The sequence below is a fragment of the Chamaea fasciata genome, unplaced genomic scaffold (assembly GCF_029207755.1).
Source record: "Chamaea fasciata isolate MVZ Bird 193981 ecotype frontalis unplaced genomic scaffold, bChaFas1.0.hap1 SCAF_9, whole genome shotgun sequence".
Taxonomy (NCBI): Eukaryota; Metazoa; Chordata; class Aves; order Passeriformes; family Sylviidae; genus Chamaea; species Chamaea fasciata.
Window position 1 is genome coordinate 21,728,238 of NW_027094094.1, and position 15,816 is coordinate 21,744,053.

At 39.1% G+C, this 15,816-nt stretch overlaps 1 long non-coding RNA gene across 2 annotated transcripts; it reads left to right on the forward strand.

Annotated features, from left to right (window-relative positions):
- The first annotated feature begins 243 nt into the window (after positions 1-243).
- LOC136294066 (uncharacterized) lies at positions 244-15,277 on the forward strand. 2 transcript variants are annotated; one of them, XR_010722297.1, is made up of 4 exons: positions 244-270; positions 506-690; positions 1,258-1,329; positions 14,524-15,277. It is a non-coding gene; the product is annotated as an uncharacterized lncRNA (long non-coding RNA). The 2 variants fall into 2 exon arrangements; XR_010722296.1 differs by lacking the exon at positions 1,258-1,329.
- The last annotated feature ends 539 nt before the right edge of the window (positions 15,278-15,816 follow it).

The window sequence follows — 15,816 nt, forward strand, 5'->3', positions numbered from 1 at the left end:
ACCACAGCATCCCCTGAACTCCTGTTGTCCCTACTGCCTTCCTACAGGTCCTCTGCTGGTAGGAGTAGTGGCAGCTGGGTGTTACCATCCCTTCAGTGCTCAGGCTATCAGCACTGTGGCCACAGTGAATGAAGGCATTAAAGAGGACACCTGAATTGATTTGGTGCCGATACTCAGCTGTTGAACCAATCATCAGCCTATAAAAGCAGTGAGGTGGATTAACAAAGTATTTTGCATATTACGCAGGAGTGAAGGCATTGTCTGTGCATGGTAGGGTTGCTTTATAGTACCTTGTAAAATGCTTTATGCTAGAGCAAAGCATAGTTGTTCTAGCTTTACTAGAAGTAGTTAAATTTTTACACATTTTTAATAATTTCAGTGCTACTAAATGAATAGATTGTGGATGTTCTAAATAGGTTTGCGTATCTGGAGGGAGTGAGGGGAGGGATGTTGTAACTGAGCTCGTTTTATTTTGCTCATTTTTTTCCTTGTATTTTCAACACAGAGAAATGAATGAATTCCTCATGGAAGGCGCTCTGTGGACAACTCCTTTTTATCTTTACAAGTCCTGGAGAAACAGCAGTGGATTCCCTTGCTCTACTTCACCCCTAGGCTGGTCCCTTTCATGTGTCTCTCACATAAGGAACTCAGTTTGATTGCTCTCCTTCTTTTCTATGGAGAACATCCGAGGTGAGTGTTTCCTTCACAGGGGTGTTTCCCCCCACTTAGTTTTTTCATTCAGAGTGGTTAGTCATTGTGTAGGTATGACCAGGTCAGTAGATATGGATCTACAAATGTTGATCTGGTATGATAGCTTGCATTACCAATAAGCGGGCAATTTTACTAATGGTACCTGAACATCAGGTACCATTTAGTTGAAGTGTTTTCTAACCAGCAACATAAAAAGTGTCCTGGAATTTGCTATATAAATTTATATATGATAAATATGTCTTGATTCAGCAGAAATATAATTTCATAAAATCAGTTGTTGTCATGCTTTTAGTCCTGATGAATTTACAGTAGTATTTTCCCTCTAGCAGGACTTGACTGAGATCTTTTGCCATCCATTATAACAATTAAATTTCTTTTACACATTGTAACCAGTAATTTGTTGCAAGGCACTTTGATATGCTCTGCTCAGATGGAAGATATTATAGAATGATTTTATTGCTGTCAAAATGAAGTGAATGCTTGAAAACATAAATAATAGAAATAGCTTGGCCTTAGCTGTCTTTACACTGTTGTTGCTCAATGCAGGACTGTTTAAAAGACTTGGTCACAATCTGGAACCCTGCTGTCCTAGAAGCTGTATTGACACTGGACAAAAAGGTAGCACTGCTATGAAGTGCTTTCAGTTTTCCCACAAACACTTATGCAATTAAGTTGGAGGCTCCATTTGTTTGCTTGTTTTGGTGCTTGTTCTGGCTTTTTTTGTTTTCTTCTTTCATGACTGATAATGAAAATTTGTATTGAATGCACATGTTTTAACTGCCTGGAATACACCTAGGCAACACGGGAAGGCTTTTCCCACTGAAGTTAAGGAAAACTCTACTCTTTGCTTCTCTTTTCTGCAGTAATTTCTGTGACTATTTTACTTTTTGTTCTTAACATATGTACAAAAAATATGTAAGGCTGAATGAGGGTGAGTGCCACTGACAAATGACTAGAAATATATTTCAAAAGAGACATGGTCATCCTCAACCTTTTCTAAGCAGCCCTTACCTGACCTTCAAAATCAGAACTGCAGAATGTGGCCTTTTCAGATAAGGAAAAAAGCTGTGGCTGTTTCACTGCTAGCACTTGTGTTGTGTGGATAATTGTTCTCTAACATTGGAGGCAAAATTAGAAAACCAAAGTCATCGGTGATAAGAAAGCAACAGAAGCCACAAACTGGTCACTGAGGAAATTTATAGCAGGGAACTGACACAGAAGAGTGAAGCATATTCATGATGCTCGGGTCAATCTCATTCACTTTGTCTTGGCCCAAGCTATGTTCCCACCTGTTGCTTTCTATGCCTGTGAATTCCCCAAAACTGCCCTAAGTATGAAACAAATCTGTTTTGGTCTGCAAGCAGTATTTCAATCTTTTAGGCTTGGGGATACTTGTTCTGCTTATTATTTTTGTGCCCTAGGTGAATTCATACAGATGGTGAGATAGGGCAAGAAGATTTATGTTGAGATTTATTGAGGGAGCCTATTTTCCCCCTCCTGGCTGACATCAATAGGGTTGTGTGGTCTATTCACTTTGTCACAAAGTGCACCCTGAGAAAGTACGGAGAGGGCCCTGATTGCAGTCCTGCCTTCGAACAGGTCACAACTCCATTGTTCTGGAACAATGGAGGTTTTATAAACAAAGTCTGACTAGAAAGATTGTGAGTTATGACATTACAAAGAGCCTTGCTGAAAGCAAAACAAGGCAAAAAAGAAACAGGGTAAGGCGTAGAAAAATGCCTAAACAGTAAGTTAAATCCCAGGTGTAGAAAAATGCCTAAACAGTAAGTTAAATCCCAGGTCTTGAGCAATATATTGATTCTGGAGGAACTGTGCTACCTTAAGAATGCTGAGGTTGGTCTGTTAGTGTTTACACCATACAGTGTATATGCTGCATAATTACAGTGAAAACAAATGCATAGACACACAAGTACTTAAAAATCTGGTTACTACTGGCTTCAAAGAGATTGCTTGAGTGCTTCAAGTTAGGCATAAACTTAGGCTTCCTGCTGGGGACCTGAAAGAGGCTGTGGATGATGCCCTCTCCCTGCATTGTCAATTGCAGTCATCTCATGGTCCCTTAAATTTCTATTTCCAGTGGCCACCTGTTGCCTTTCATAAATTTAGCACTACCCCTGCAAACTCTCCCCTTGGCAAGGCCTGCTGCCTACTCATGTGGAAGTATTTTTGCAATACTGGAACTTTCTCTTTTGAAGCATGACTGTCTTTTCACTTCATAACATGCAGTACCTGGTGTGACAGGTGCCCTGTGGGTGTAGAGCAATGCAAGTGAGTAATGGGTGGAACGAGTGAACGATGCTCTGAGAAATCCAGAGCATGAAAGGAAGCCTCTTGAATTCAAGCAGCTAATGTGTTGAAGGCATTCAGACTTGTATATATGTGAAATTAAAATTAATTCAGCTATGATAATTTGGTTAATTTATCTTTGTGCACAGATATTTACATGGTGTTCTTATCTAGATGTTATTCAGTAGAGAGAAAATTATTAGTATTTCAATCCATCCCACCCAAACCAGGAAACTTTCCCTCTTTGGTACTACCCTAGAAACACTATTTTTTCCCCCTTCCCTCTTGGAACTGTAGGTATCTGAAAAAATAAGCTCATATTACTTTGTTGTATGAGCTGCTAAAGTTTCTAAATTTGGTTGCTAGTGCCCAGAGGACGAGTAATCAGGCTATTAAGCTAATCAGCCTTATGTTGTAGTGCATCAATTTGATGAGGTTAGTGTTAAAAATCTGGCGTATTTGCAACCTTCCTGTGTTACTGGAATGTAATGCTTTTCCATGTGAAGATCAATTTAACAAGCAGAATTAATCCAAGACTGAGAGGAGAGAAGGAGGGGGGTCATGGCAGAAGGGACTGAAACTCCCTGTGTACTAGACTTCTACCTCTATAGCCATGGCAAGCGATCATTACCAAATAAAGGGTTCAGCATGTATTCTAGTAAAGCAGGGGGTCAGAATGTAAGGCAATAACAATTTAGGGACTGCCACTTTTCTTCTGTCTTTTTAAATGCATTTATAAAGAACATCCAAGAAGGCCATGTGGAACTTTTTAGAAGCATTATAATGAACTTGCTCTCATTTGTTAATAAGGGGATAATGGAAGTTTATGCTAATTTGTTTTGCTTTTTAACTAAATTTTAAATACTGTTAAAGAAGATTTTTTAGTTTATGATGTCTGCTTACTCAAAGTGTGAAGCAAGTATTTAGATAAAAAAGCAGGTAACTAGGACAGGACTGAAAATTAATTATACAGGAAAACAGTTTCTAGAAGGTGAAGCCCAGAGTCTTTTGGAATTACATTAGTTCCAATGAGTGTGTTTTTACCACAGAACTGGATGCCAGAGTTCCTGCACCCGGCTTGTTTAAGGTGGGGAATGGAGGCTGTCCAGGTTTATCAAGCTGAATTTTGCATTCTGCAGCCCTAATCAGTCTGAAGCTAATTAGCAGCCTCTACACAAGAAGGCCACAAGTCATTAATCATAGGAGATGAGAGCAGTCAGCCCCCCATCCTTGACATTTCAAGAAAAGTTTTCTCTCGCACTCTTTTTTTTTTTTTTTTTGTGATGGGGCTTCAAAAGTCGCAAGATTGCTTTTCATGGTCAATAGTGTGTGAAGTAGAAGCCATGTCTTGATGTGACAGACAAGGGACCACTGTTCAAAGACCTATTGGACTCTTTTTTATTTCTTTTTTCCTCCCCTCTCCCTCTCTAAATGCTGTCCTCTAATAGAATAGAGTCAACTGATGACTTTATTTGCTTTGAGTTGAAGCATAGTTCAGCTGGGAATAAAAAAAAAGTTTTAACAAGTATGATTTTTGTTAGAGGAAAATTCAAGTTTTTTACAAAGCTGCTTAGCTCTTTTTAAAAGTTACAATCCTTTCTTATGCGCAGCTAATGAGGAATGAAAGTCCTTTCACATGCCTAATACAGTTTAGTACAGTGTGTCTTGAAATCCAATGCTAACAGCTGCAGGCTAAGCACTAGGAAACCCTTGCATGAAAAAAATATTACATTTCTTGAGGCTGTTGATCAAACTCCTTACAAACAACTTGGAGAAGTACATTTAAATAATAGTTTTGTTGTCTTTAATGATGCTGAGAATTAGACTGTGTGTTATATTTTATTCTCTGGGCAGAAGATGTGCAATTCTATCTGTATTACTCTCACAATAAGGGTTGGGTGGTGTCTGTATGCCTGATGCCTGTCCAGCAGGTCTTACTGACTAGTTGTCCAATAGCATGTCCTTGCACCTGTTGATAGCATCACTGTTTCAGGCTCAGATGTTTACTACAGTATTATGGCCATTTCAGAGCCTCTAGCTGGGACAGCTGGGAAGAGAAGGTGTTTTTACAAGTAACAAATACATTCATACAGTGTTCTTTTGTTAGTCATTGAATTTTCACTATGAGCAAAACTGTCTTGTTGAAGGATGGGTTTTAGAAATATTCTTGAAGACCTGAATGTCTCCCTCATGGCCTCTTTTTTTTATCCTGTTGAGCTATATGGACTTTGCTGATTTACTTAAGCAATTGGAGTAACAGTCAGAGCAAGTAATGGGCTTTTGTCTGTACAACTCTCCAGCAGTTCTTTGTTCTACCAGGCACTATACCAAACACAACATCCATCCCTGTGGCTGGAGTTGTCCACTGCAGACTGGGAGTGGCTTTTTAGAAGGTGTTAGCTCAAGCAGCAAAGCTGTATGGTGACAAAGCACTGCTCAGCACTGCCTGGGCACACCAAGATCTAGTGCTCTTCTGAGTAGTGCTTTGATTTGCTTATGTCTCCATTTGGAGAGTTAAAATGATGTTGAAAGGCTGTTTGGTTTGGAATTTTGTCCAAAGTTTTTGTCCAAGTTTCTTTTCTTGTTACCAGTTCTTGAGATAAAACCTGAAAATGTGGAAAGAAAAGTTGTATTAGGAGGCTCAAACAAATTAAACCAGCACTCTGACTCTAGAAGCTCAGCAAGCAGCTGTCTGTAGCTGTAATATGGCTGTATGTTATTGCATTTACTTCTCAGAATCACTGGTAGATTTGGTCCTTGCACTGCTGTTCTATTTCAGTAAGAATGATGTCTTCAAGGTGCTTCCTGTGCATAATCTCTGCACCTGCGGGGGTCATGAGACAATCACTTTGGGTGACAACAGGGAGATTAACCCAGTCATGAGTCTACAGTCAAAAATTTAGCTCTAGATAAGACTTCATTGTGAGAAGGCCTGTGTTTTGATGCCTGAGTGGTATTCCTTTGTGTTGTTTTCTTCTGGGACTAGGGTTGTGAAGCCCTGTTAATACAACCTTTTCCTTGTATTTTTATTTTCTATCCCCTCTTTTAAATGTGCATATTCCCATGTTCACTCCTTGCTTTCCAGTTCTCTCTTTCTGAAATGTGAACCCAGTGACATTCCAGTTTGCACCAGGCTTTCTGTGCTGGCCTAAGTTGGCCTGACAATTAGGCATCCCTAATGGTGCAGAAAGAGGCACCATGCAGAAACTTGAGCAAAAAAATGGTACAAGCACTGAAAGAGCCATTAAATTCCTCCTGTCATATCAGTGAAACTGTACATACTTTGAAAAATTCCTCTAATATATCTTTAAATCATAGAGCATAGCACTGGTTATGGTCTAGAGTATCAACTCTAACATTTCAATAAGAAGGCATTTTCTTTCTTTCTGTTTCTAATACTGGGAAGAGGAATATGACATGCCATCTACATAAAAATAAATTTGTTGTGAAATCACATTAAGGATTTAGCTAAGCCCACACAAGCAGAGAGTTAAGACTGATATTCTGTCATTACCTCAGCTCATTACATCTTGAGGTTTTGTTACTCATGTAGTCTGTAAGATCACCCGCTGTCTGGAGAATCCTGTACTACCTGGAAACAAAGGGAAGTGTTATATTGTAGCTTTACCTCTGAAATTTCCTTGCATTGCCAACTTTCCTCAGTGTTACCATAAAGCAGTTCTTGGTGACTTATATGTATTAATGGCATTAATTAAACTATCAGCACAGCTGAATGGGAGAAAATGCATCTTCTGAACTTGTTTCTTGAATAGGAGTAAATGCCTCATTAATCTTAAGCATCAACCCAAGAACACTGTGTTTGTTAGATAGAATAATAAATGACTTTACAGGAAATACACAATAGCAGATGCTGGAATGCATCCATTCATTAGTCACTGTGCATAAATATCCCCTTATTTCCATGAAGAGACATTTAATGGAGGGCCAGTCTGACAAACATGTGCAAGCTTTCACTCACTCACCGAGAAAACGGAAGGGAGAAAATGTCATACAAATTTGCCTCCTGAACACAAAGTATCACATACCTTATGTGTGCTTTTTCTGCTCCTTGCCCATCTTTCATCAGATTGAAATGTGTGCTAACCAAGGCAAAGCTGTTGGACAGGTTTTGGAAGCCCATAAGGCATTACAGTTATTTCTACTTCTTGGTTGCAAAGTCTGGGTCACTGCTGTGTCACTTGGAGGCAATCACCAACTTTACTCAAAGCCTGGTTGAGTGTCTGGTGAAGTCAAAGGAAGGCTATTTGCTTCAGAACCTTACAAGAAAATATTGTTTGGTTTGTTTTTAATTATTGCTCCCAAGATACTAAGAAACAAGCAAACAAGCCTATTTCAGTGAATATGAGTGAATGTAGAAAAAAAAAGTTCTTCCCCTTGCACAACCTCTGCTGTCTGTTAGCTTTTGTAAGCTCATATGTATTTCCTAGTCTTGTAAAGTAACTGAGCCAATGAAGCACCTCTTCAAACAGGTACATCTACAATTATTCAAAAGAAAGTGAAGTCTGTTGATTGTTTTGCTTTCTTCTCCACATAAATGGTCAGAACTCCTGTTTTTCTCAGATTTTTGATTCTATGCACAAGATGTGTTACAGGAATGCCTAAATAATTTGCTTGGGCTGTTCCTCAGTGCATGCCATAATGAAATTTAGCATTGTAGCATAACTGCTCTTAGAACACATTAGCAGTGTTTAGGTGTCGCTGTGTGTTTGAAGTTTGTCAGGTTTCTAAGCCTAAACTGATCAGAACTAGCACACCTGGATTTATGAGCAAATTCTTAAATAGGTCACTGCAGTGTGTACCAAAGGTATCAATGTCCTATACCAGCAGCCCATCAAGAAATCTTCCATCTAGGCATGCAGGTGCCTTGTGGCAATGGACTCTTCACAGGTGTCACTGTGTTTCTCACTAGAATAATAATCAGGGTGCTTGGCTTTGGGCCTGCACAGACTCAGCCTCATAACATAAGGGAGGACAAAGTTTAGCTTCTTATCCCGGAAGTTCCTGAATAAGTATGGATTTGAAAAATTTCAATGCATGATTTGGTGAATCTTCTCATCTGAATTGAGAGCTTGGCAATGCTTTATGGTATTGTTAATTCAAATGCTTTGGACCAAAATTTCAAGCTGAGTATTGTGGTAACTTGGGTGGTTATTTTTCTACTGGCCTAAATTTGCAGTCTTTGCTCGTAAGTTTTACTTGCATTAACAAGCATCAGTTTGCTTATAAAACTAGAGCCATCGATCAGCAAGGAGTTACTAACAAAGTCAAGGGAGGGAGACTTTTGTTTCAAAGTAATACATTATGATAATAGCAGCCTAAATTTTCAGAAGTGACCAGTGAGTTTTGAAATAAAAAGTACCAGGGAGCTTGCTGTTTCTGCACATCTGTCATCTGACAACTAGCCCCACTTCAGCTCATCACAAAAATTACTGCCAGGCTAATAGCTCACTAATAATGACAGGAAATGTTAGTACTTTATGAAGTGTGATGCAAATATAAGTTTCTAAGCAATTTTTCACCATTAAAGCTCCCAGAAGAGCGAAAGAATTTTCCCTTTTTTGATTGTAAGTTTTCCTTCTGAGGTACCTTACATTTTTCCTGCATTATACTCCTGGTATGGTTTCATGTGGATAGGTACACCAGTACCAGGATTTACATGTTCACATCCTTCAAAAATCTGTTCCATTGGTGTACTACAGTTATATTTCTATCCTAGGAGCAGCCACATTCCTGTGATCAACAGAAACCCTTTCAATATAACCAACATTAAACTGGTTTATACTGAATATAACCACCTTAACATTGATTAGACGGGTATGCAGGTAATAAAAAGTGGCATTGCCCTTTCCTCCCAAGAGGTCATCATCCACAATGGTAGTGGGTCGTTTCCACCATTGATCCCAACACGTCAAATGTACCTGGAGCCAGAGAACTCCTGTTGGAAGAGAAAGGCAGAGTCATTCTTTACAACTGGAAGGCCGGGTGGGAATCCTCTGGACTCCATCTGGAACAGCTTTGACCAAACAAAGGCCCCAAATCTGCTTGCAGAGCAGTCGGTGGGAATACTGCCACAGCATTCCTTGGGAGCCACATTAGGCTTCGATTATGGTCTCAGCAAGAGAGTGGTATATGTACAGCTGCCAAAAAATATTAACAAATAATGCTAAAAAAGCTTGTGTCTGCCTTCATTTCTTTTTGCTTTTCTTTAAGGCAACTAGCAGAAAACACTTTCATCTGTCAGGGATGAGAATTAAAACAAAGGTTTAAGCTCCATCTGCTTCCTAAGAGAGGTCAGAAAATCCATGGCTTTCAAAGTGCTCTGAGCCACTGTCCCCTCTTGCAAACACAGGATGGTGCAGGCGCCTTGACAGTGCTGTCCCCAGCCCTCTGGGTGAAGCCCAGCTTTGCTGATTACAGCCTGTCTTGCCCTTTCCCCCTCTTCACCACTGGGTCTACCCTGGGACTGCCTGAGCTTTTCTTTTACAGCCAGGTACGCTGTTGGAGTGAACTCAGCAAAATAAGTACAACGTGTGGAGACCAGGGGCCAGACCAGTGGCCCAGAGTCTCTAAAGGGCCAAAGAGCTCTGGCACCTTTTGGAGAACCTTTTCCCACCAGAGCCATCCTCTTTTTGCGTTTGATGCATCTGCTCTGTATCCTGTGTGTCTGCCTTAACCTTCTTTTTATTTGTATTTCACAGCATGTGTCCTCAGAACAACGTTCTGCTGTTGTAATCGTTGATGAACTAGCTTTGTAAGTCAGAATAACCTTAACGTGGGAGGAGAAGATAAGGCAGAATTGTTGGTGCTCAATTCTTTCTTGCATGAAACAAATATTTAGGCAGACTCAAGAACATTTTGATTATTGAGAGGACTAGAAATTAAAAAAAATATTGTACAGTGGGAAGAATAAACTGCAGAAGAGTTTCCTTCAAACACAATGTGGACAGATTAATTCCATTAGATTAAAGGAAAAATGGCATCAGTTATGTTGTATGGCTTCCTACAGTTATGTTTTATTTACAGACATTGAAGTCATGTTCCTGAGGTCAACAGGTTTTTGTATCATTAATTTCAATGGAAGTACAGTAACATTTTAAAATGCTTTTTCTAGAAGCTTCCATAAATATTCCTTTCCTGGGAGGCCTTTTAGAAAGACTATGACAGCTTTTTCTTCTCTGTAAGAATGAATTCAAGGCCTTCAGAGATGTCTCTTTGTTTGTCAATTTTCTAGCTATATAATCCAGTCTTTAATGCTGACCACAGTGTGAATGCTAAAGTCTTGAGTCTGGAGTGTTTTGTATTTTGTCCCATGATGTTTCTTCAATAGGCTCCAAAGGAGAGACCTTTCCCAAAGTGAAAAATATGGAAGTATGGTGCTGCTAGTCTAAAGGCAGGTCAGAATAATCAGTGAGGTATGAGAAATAGGAGGCCAAAAGCCAAAATGAATGCTGCCTGTTCTAGTGATTGAAAATGTTTTGTGTAGATAATGGTGAAAACATAAGTATATAAATAGCTGCTGACAACAAAGAACTCATTGTAACTAAATTAAATGTCTTAGGCTTTTAATTCTATAAAGACTAGTCAGAAGCATATAAAAATCAGTGAGTAATTCTAGACTGATCAGTATCTTTGCATCATATCAGCCCAGGGAAGCAAATGTAAAACCAAATCGTTCTGACTTGCGGGTTTTAGATCCACTTTGTTTGCAGTTGAAAAGTGTGGCACAAACTTCAGAGCAATTTAGAACAAAGCTGCAGCATCCTTACATCTTAGATGATTCATTCCAGCTACTCTAGAGTCATCAAGAGATTGTGTTGGATGTAGAAATCGGTGAATTTCATTTCATGTCTTTTGGAAATACCTTTTCAACCCCACAAAGTGGGTACATGTTTACTCGCTCCCTTCTTCTCTGTGCTTAAAGAGGCAAGTATTTGCAGTCTCTTAACTGATCTGTCAGTTGTCTTTAAGGCAAACATCAGGGTACTCTGAAACATCGAAATGAAAAAACATGCTTGGGGTAATGAAGGGAGAGAGAAGAGCCTCAAGTGGGCTGTTTTGCTAGGGTGCTGTAGGATATAAGGACCATCTGCAATGTCTGAAGACCTCAAAGAGAAGGTGTACAATCCCTACTTACTCAACTTCAGATCAAGTAGGTGAGGGAGACTGTGGTAGGGGTGTATCTAAACGCATTTGAAGGAGGGCTTCTACCCTCTACTCGTGGCTCTTCAGTGATTCATTACATGGCTCAAAAAATGGCATGACACTGTGCTTTTGATCTTTATGTGTAAGCAAATATGCATTCACTTTGCATATTTGTTTTGCATAGGCAATTGTCTTGCAGTATTAGCTGTGGTGTGCTCTTGCAAAGAAGCACACAAAGAATTGCAGCTGTGCATGGCAAGGTATCGGTGACAAGCACTACATAATTTGCATGGAGAGTGCTGACACTGTGATCTCAGTGTGCTGTGCTTTACATCTTGACCCCACCTTTGCTTTTAAGTGCATATCTATCAGTCTAGTTGTGCTGGCTGTCAAGCAGTGGGTGAGGCATGCTCTTGCAGTGTCTGTCCGCCTTCTAGAGCTAAACCCTCCCACTTCTGCCCTAGGAGTTCAAGGACTGACACAATTCACACCTCTGATACAATAGTATGAAAGATACTCTGCTTCCACATATCCCCACTCTGCCCCTCATGCAGCACAGAGGCACAGATTAAGTCTGTGACTGAGTCACATTTTGACTTGAATTCAGAAAAGCACTCATTTGGGCTTGCTCTTAAGCATGTGGGTAATCTGCTGCTACTGAGCAACTTAAACACACCATCTTTAGGGGGCACTAAGCATGTGTTTGGATCCTGAAATGAGGTCTTGAGGGTTTTTTAAATAAATTCATGCCTAGCTATAAGTACAAACAAATGTTAGTGTACATGGTTAATGATGCTCTAGCTGGAATTGCTCATCCTTGCATCTGTACATCAGAGTGTAATTTTAATTAGAGTTTAATTATCTTTTCATTTATTTTCTTTAGCAAGTAAATTTATACCTTGCTGTAAGTTTTCTTGGGAGTATAAATTAAAATAACATTAATAGCATTATATCTTTCCTAATTTGTGTATCTACACTTATTTATCTGTGTTTTTTATTAGTCATAATGAAGCATGTTTGGAGAAATTGTGCAACTAATCTATGTACAGGAGAAAATAATGCTAAACAATATCATTATAATAATGAGAGGCTGTTTCTGATTTACTGAATAGAAATAATATAAATTTGTGATTAGGGTTTTTAATATATTTTAAAAATTATTTTCAGGGACAGTTGCCTGCATAATAAGTGTTTAAGTAAAAAAAAATTCTAAATCTGATCCTGGAAATGAAATTGTTCAAAAATGATATTGAGAGTTTTTTGTTCCAAATTCACATATTAATGCAACCTAATGTCAACCTAATTTATAACTATTTAATAATTCATTATGTAAATTAATCTCTTCTGGAAGATATTTGTGGGAAGAAGTTTGATATGAGCATTTTTACAAACTCAGGGTAGTTGATTGCCTAAGTTTTTCTGTTGGAGCGAGTTATTTCTTATAATGCCATATCCGAAATAACTTAAAAATTTGTATTTCTGCTGAAACATCTTGAGTCTGAATAAATGCTTTAAAAATCCTTCATCAATATATGATGATGAGACAAGTGGAAAACCAGTATGAGCCTCACTGTGTACAGCAGAAGCCCCAAGCACAAGGAAACAAGGGACAATGAATTTAGGCAAAGTTATCAATAATTTGAATAATCAAATTTTTGTATGCTTTACTTAAAATGTCTTAAGAAGTCATTTTATCTTGGATGGATAGACTTTTTCTGCATCTTTTTTCATTTTCCGCTACGCTGTGAATTATTTCAAAGCTTTACTTAGCCAGCATCTAGATCATAACGGGCAGTTCTTTTGTGTTACTTCGCTCTGCACCCTTGGGTCAGCTGGCCCTCACTCCTCTGAAGCATCTAAAACCTCGCAAGGCATTTTCTCCTTTTGTTCTTCAATTTTCATAGATTTTTGGATGGCTGCTAATGTTCTTGTACAGAGAGTCTTCTGAGATGCGCATCACTCAGAATGATTAACTATCCACTCCACCCTCCTTTAGTTTCCATATTATAAAAATATTCACTTAGGTTTTATTTTTCACTCTTTCTCCTTGAAGTCTTGCATCTCCAAAATGTCAAGCCTTGCTGCAGAGTTAGTAAGTAATTTTCCACTTTACTTCCCACATGGCAAAGTGCCTTTCACTGAGACATAATAGGTAGTCACAGATTGTCTCTGCAGGAGTCACAGGATTCTTGTCGTGGATGTCTAATGGTGGACCAGGTACTGAGGGATTAGAGGTGCTATGAGGTGCCAGGGACTAAAGCTAATTGTTATGTTTGCTTTTCTGCAGACTGTTCTTAGACTGGAGGATGTCATTGGGTTGAGTAATGTGGCTTGGAACAGTGAAAACCTCCTTAGGAAGGTTAGAACCAACACAGCAAGGTGCAGAGTTGGTATTTACCAGGATTGTGTTTTCTGTTCTGCATGACCAGAAAGTTATGGTAGCATGGGTGATGAACTCTGCCTTGTAATTTTAGAATTCTCTTAGAGTCCTCCTTTGACTAAATTCCGTGTTATATCCCTCCAAGCAGTCACAATGTTGACTATGAAATAAGTGTGTTGCAATGATAACCTTATACTTAACAAGAGCCTGTGTCTCCTATAAGTGGCAGAGTGTTCTTTCTATTTCCCAACTTGATGGAGCCATTAAGCTTTAAGTCTCTTCAGAATAGAGTAACACAGAGCAAAAACTGGCTAAACCAGGTTTACAGAACTTTTCCAAATGTTTTAAACATTTCCCCTTTCTAAGCCACACAAGTCTTGCCTGAGGCACCATTCCTAAAATAAAATTAGGCTTCTGAAAGATTTATTGGCTGCTTTTGGAATTCAGCGTTCAGTTGTCTTTTGCTTGCTCACATAATGAGGCAGTTGTGAAACTCTGACTCAGGGGTGAACTAAGCCGTCTTCAAAATGGGCACAAGTGAGAATGTGTGGTCACACATGTAGCTTCATCATAGAACTGAATCTTTGTATGCAGTACCGAGTGGGCTAGAGAAAGGTTTTGTACAGCATCCCCAGCTGCCTGCTCTATCCACTCCTCCTGTATTTGCTGGGGGCCTGCTGTAGTCTACAGGTACTCATGAAACAACTGATGCTATATATGGAGTCACAAAAGCAAGTGGAAGCAGGTCTGTGTGGTCCCTAATGATGACTGCCCTGTCCCCTGACACAGCTTGTTCTTCCCTGTAGTGATGTTCTGATCTTTCTTATTTAATTGCCCCTGTGTTGGCTGTGGTACATAGTAGGGGGTGATTAGAGAACCATGTTTCCCTGCTGTGTTAAACAGTCTTGTCTTAAGTGAAGTGTACCCAGTGCATTGCATTTTGTGTTGTATGTGTCACATAGGAAAGGACTGCAGCAGCATTTGAAGCCGTTTCAGTTGATTGGAGCTAAAAGACCAGAACTTCCTGCTGCTACTGCCACTCCCAGCTTCATGCAATTTCAATGGACTGTTTTGCTGAAATCAGCCCCCCTCTGGGCTATTTACTCATCAAAACTGGTTTTGTGATATAGAGGCCACTAAATGCATTTCAAAATGTGGAACAAGCTTCAAACTACATCCAGGAAAGGGTGTGTATTTGTGCATGCAGCCTAAGATGCTTTTTCAGTGAAGTCTTTCAATAAACACTCTGAAAAGTGTTGTTTTTTTCTTGAGCAGTGCTTGCCATAAGATTGATTAGATTCAGGTGGCTTAAAGGAAGTAAAACTGTTTCTACGCTATACCTAATTCTTTTCCTTTGTCTTCCTGTGCAAACACAAATAACTAATGCAGGCAAACAGTAAATTGCAGTGAGCAGTGGAAGTGCTAAATGGTAGCAACACTTAAAACATTGCTGAAATTCAAAAGAGCAGCTGTTAGACATTTAAACCTATCATTCTCTTCTGAACATACATCAAATTTACTTCATAGCACTGTCATAAAAATGTATGAGAATGTAAATGCTCGAGTGACCCATTAATCTTTTGAGTAGTAAACATAAAATCATCTTAACCCCAGTGATGATATAACCATACTTTATTTTGAATGAAGGCTTTATCATAGAAGTGAAGATGTTCTGTGTCTTTCTGTGATGTATAAATAAGAGCAAATTAATATTAAAGTCTGATATCTATGAAAAGTGTGCCATTATATTGATTGCAATATGAAGATATATGTAGTGAACAAAGCTACACTCAATTTCTGATGAGCCCAGAAAATCTAATAATCAAGACACAAAGAGTGTAAACTTGTTACTCATTGATGGCAGTCACCAGTCTGATGCTGTTATCATTATTATTTACTAACTAACTCATTATTGAGTGTTTGTTCTTACAGAATTGTCCATAAAACCTTCCTTTTTATGTGTGTCAAGTGATAAACCTGCCTTCTAAGCTGTCTTTGTGGTGAAAAGTCACCCTTAAATATTGCAAGTGGAGGTTGTTCGTTTCCATGCATATGCCAGTCAGTTTGTCTCAACCAAGTAAACCTGCCACTTACATCATAGTGAATTCTGCTTGAATATGGTGTAGAAAAAAAAAAAAGGCTCCATTTGGGAACACTACTGTTTGGTTTATTCCAATCCTGTATTCCTTCCACTGCCTCTTGAAGCCTTGTTTGAAAAAACATTCTGACTAGCCTTTAAAGGGCAAAGGTACTGC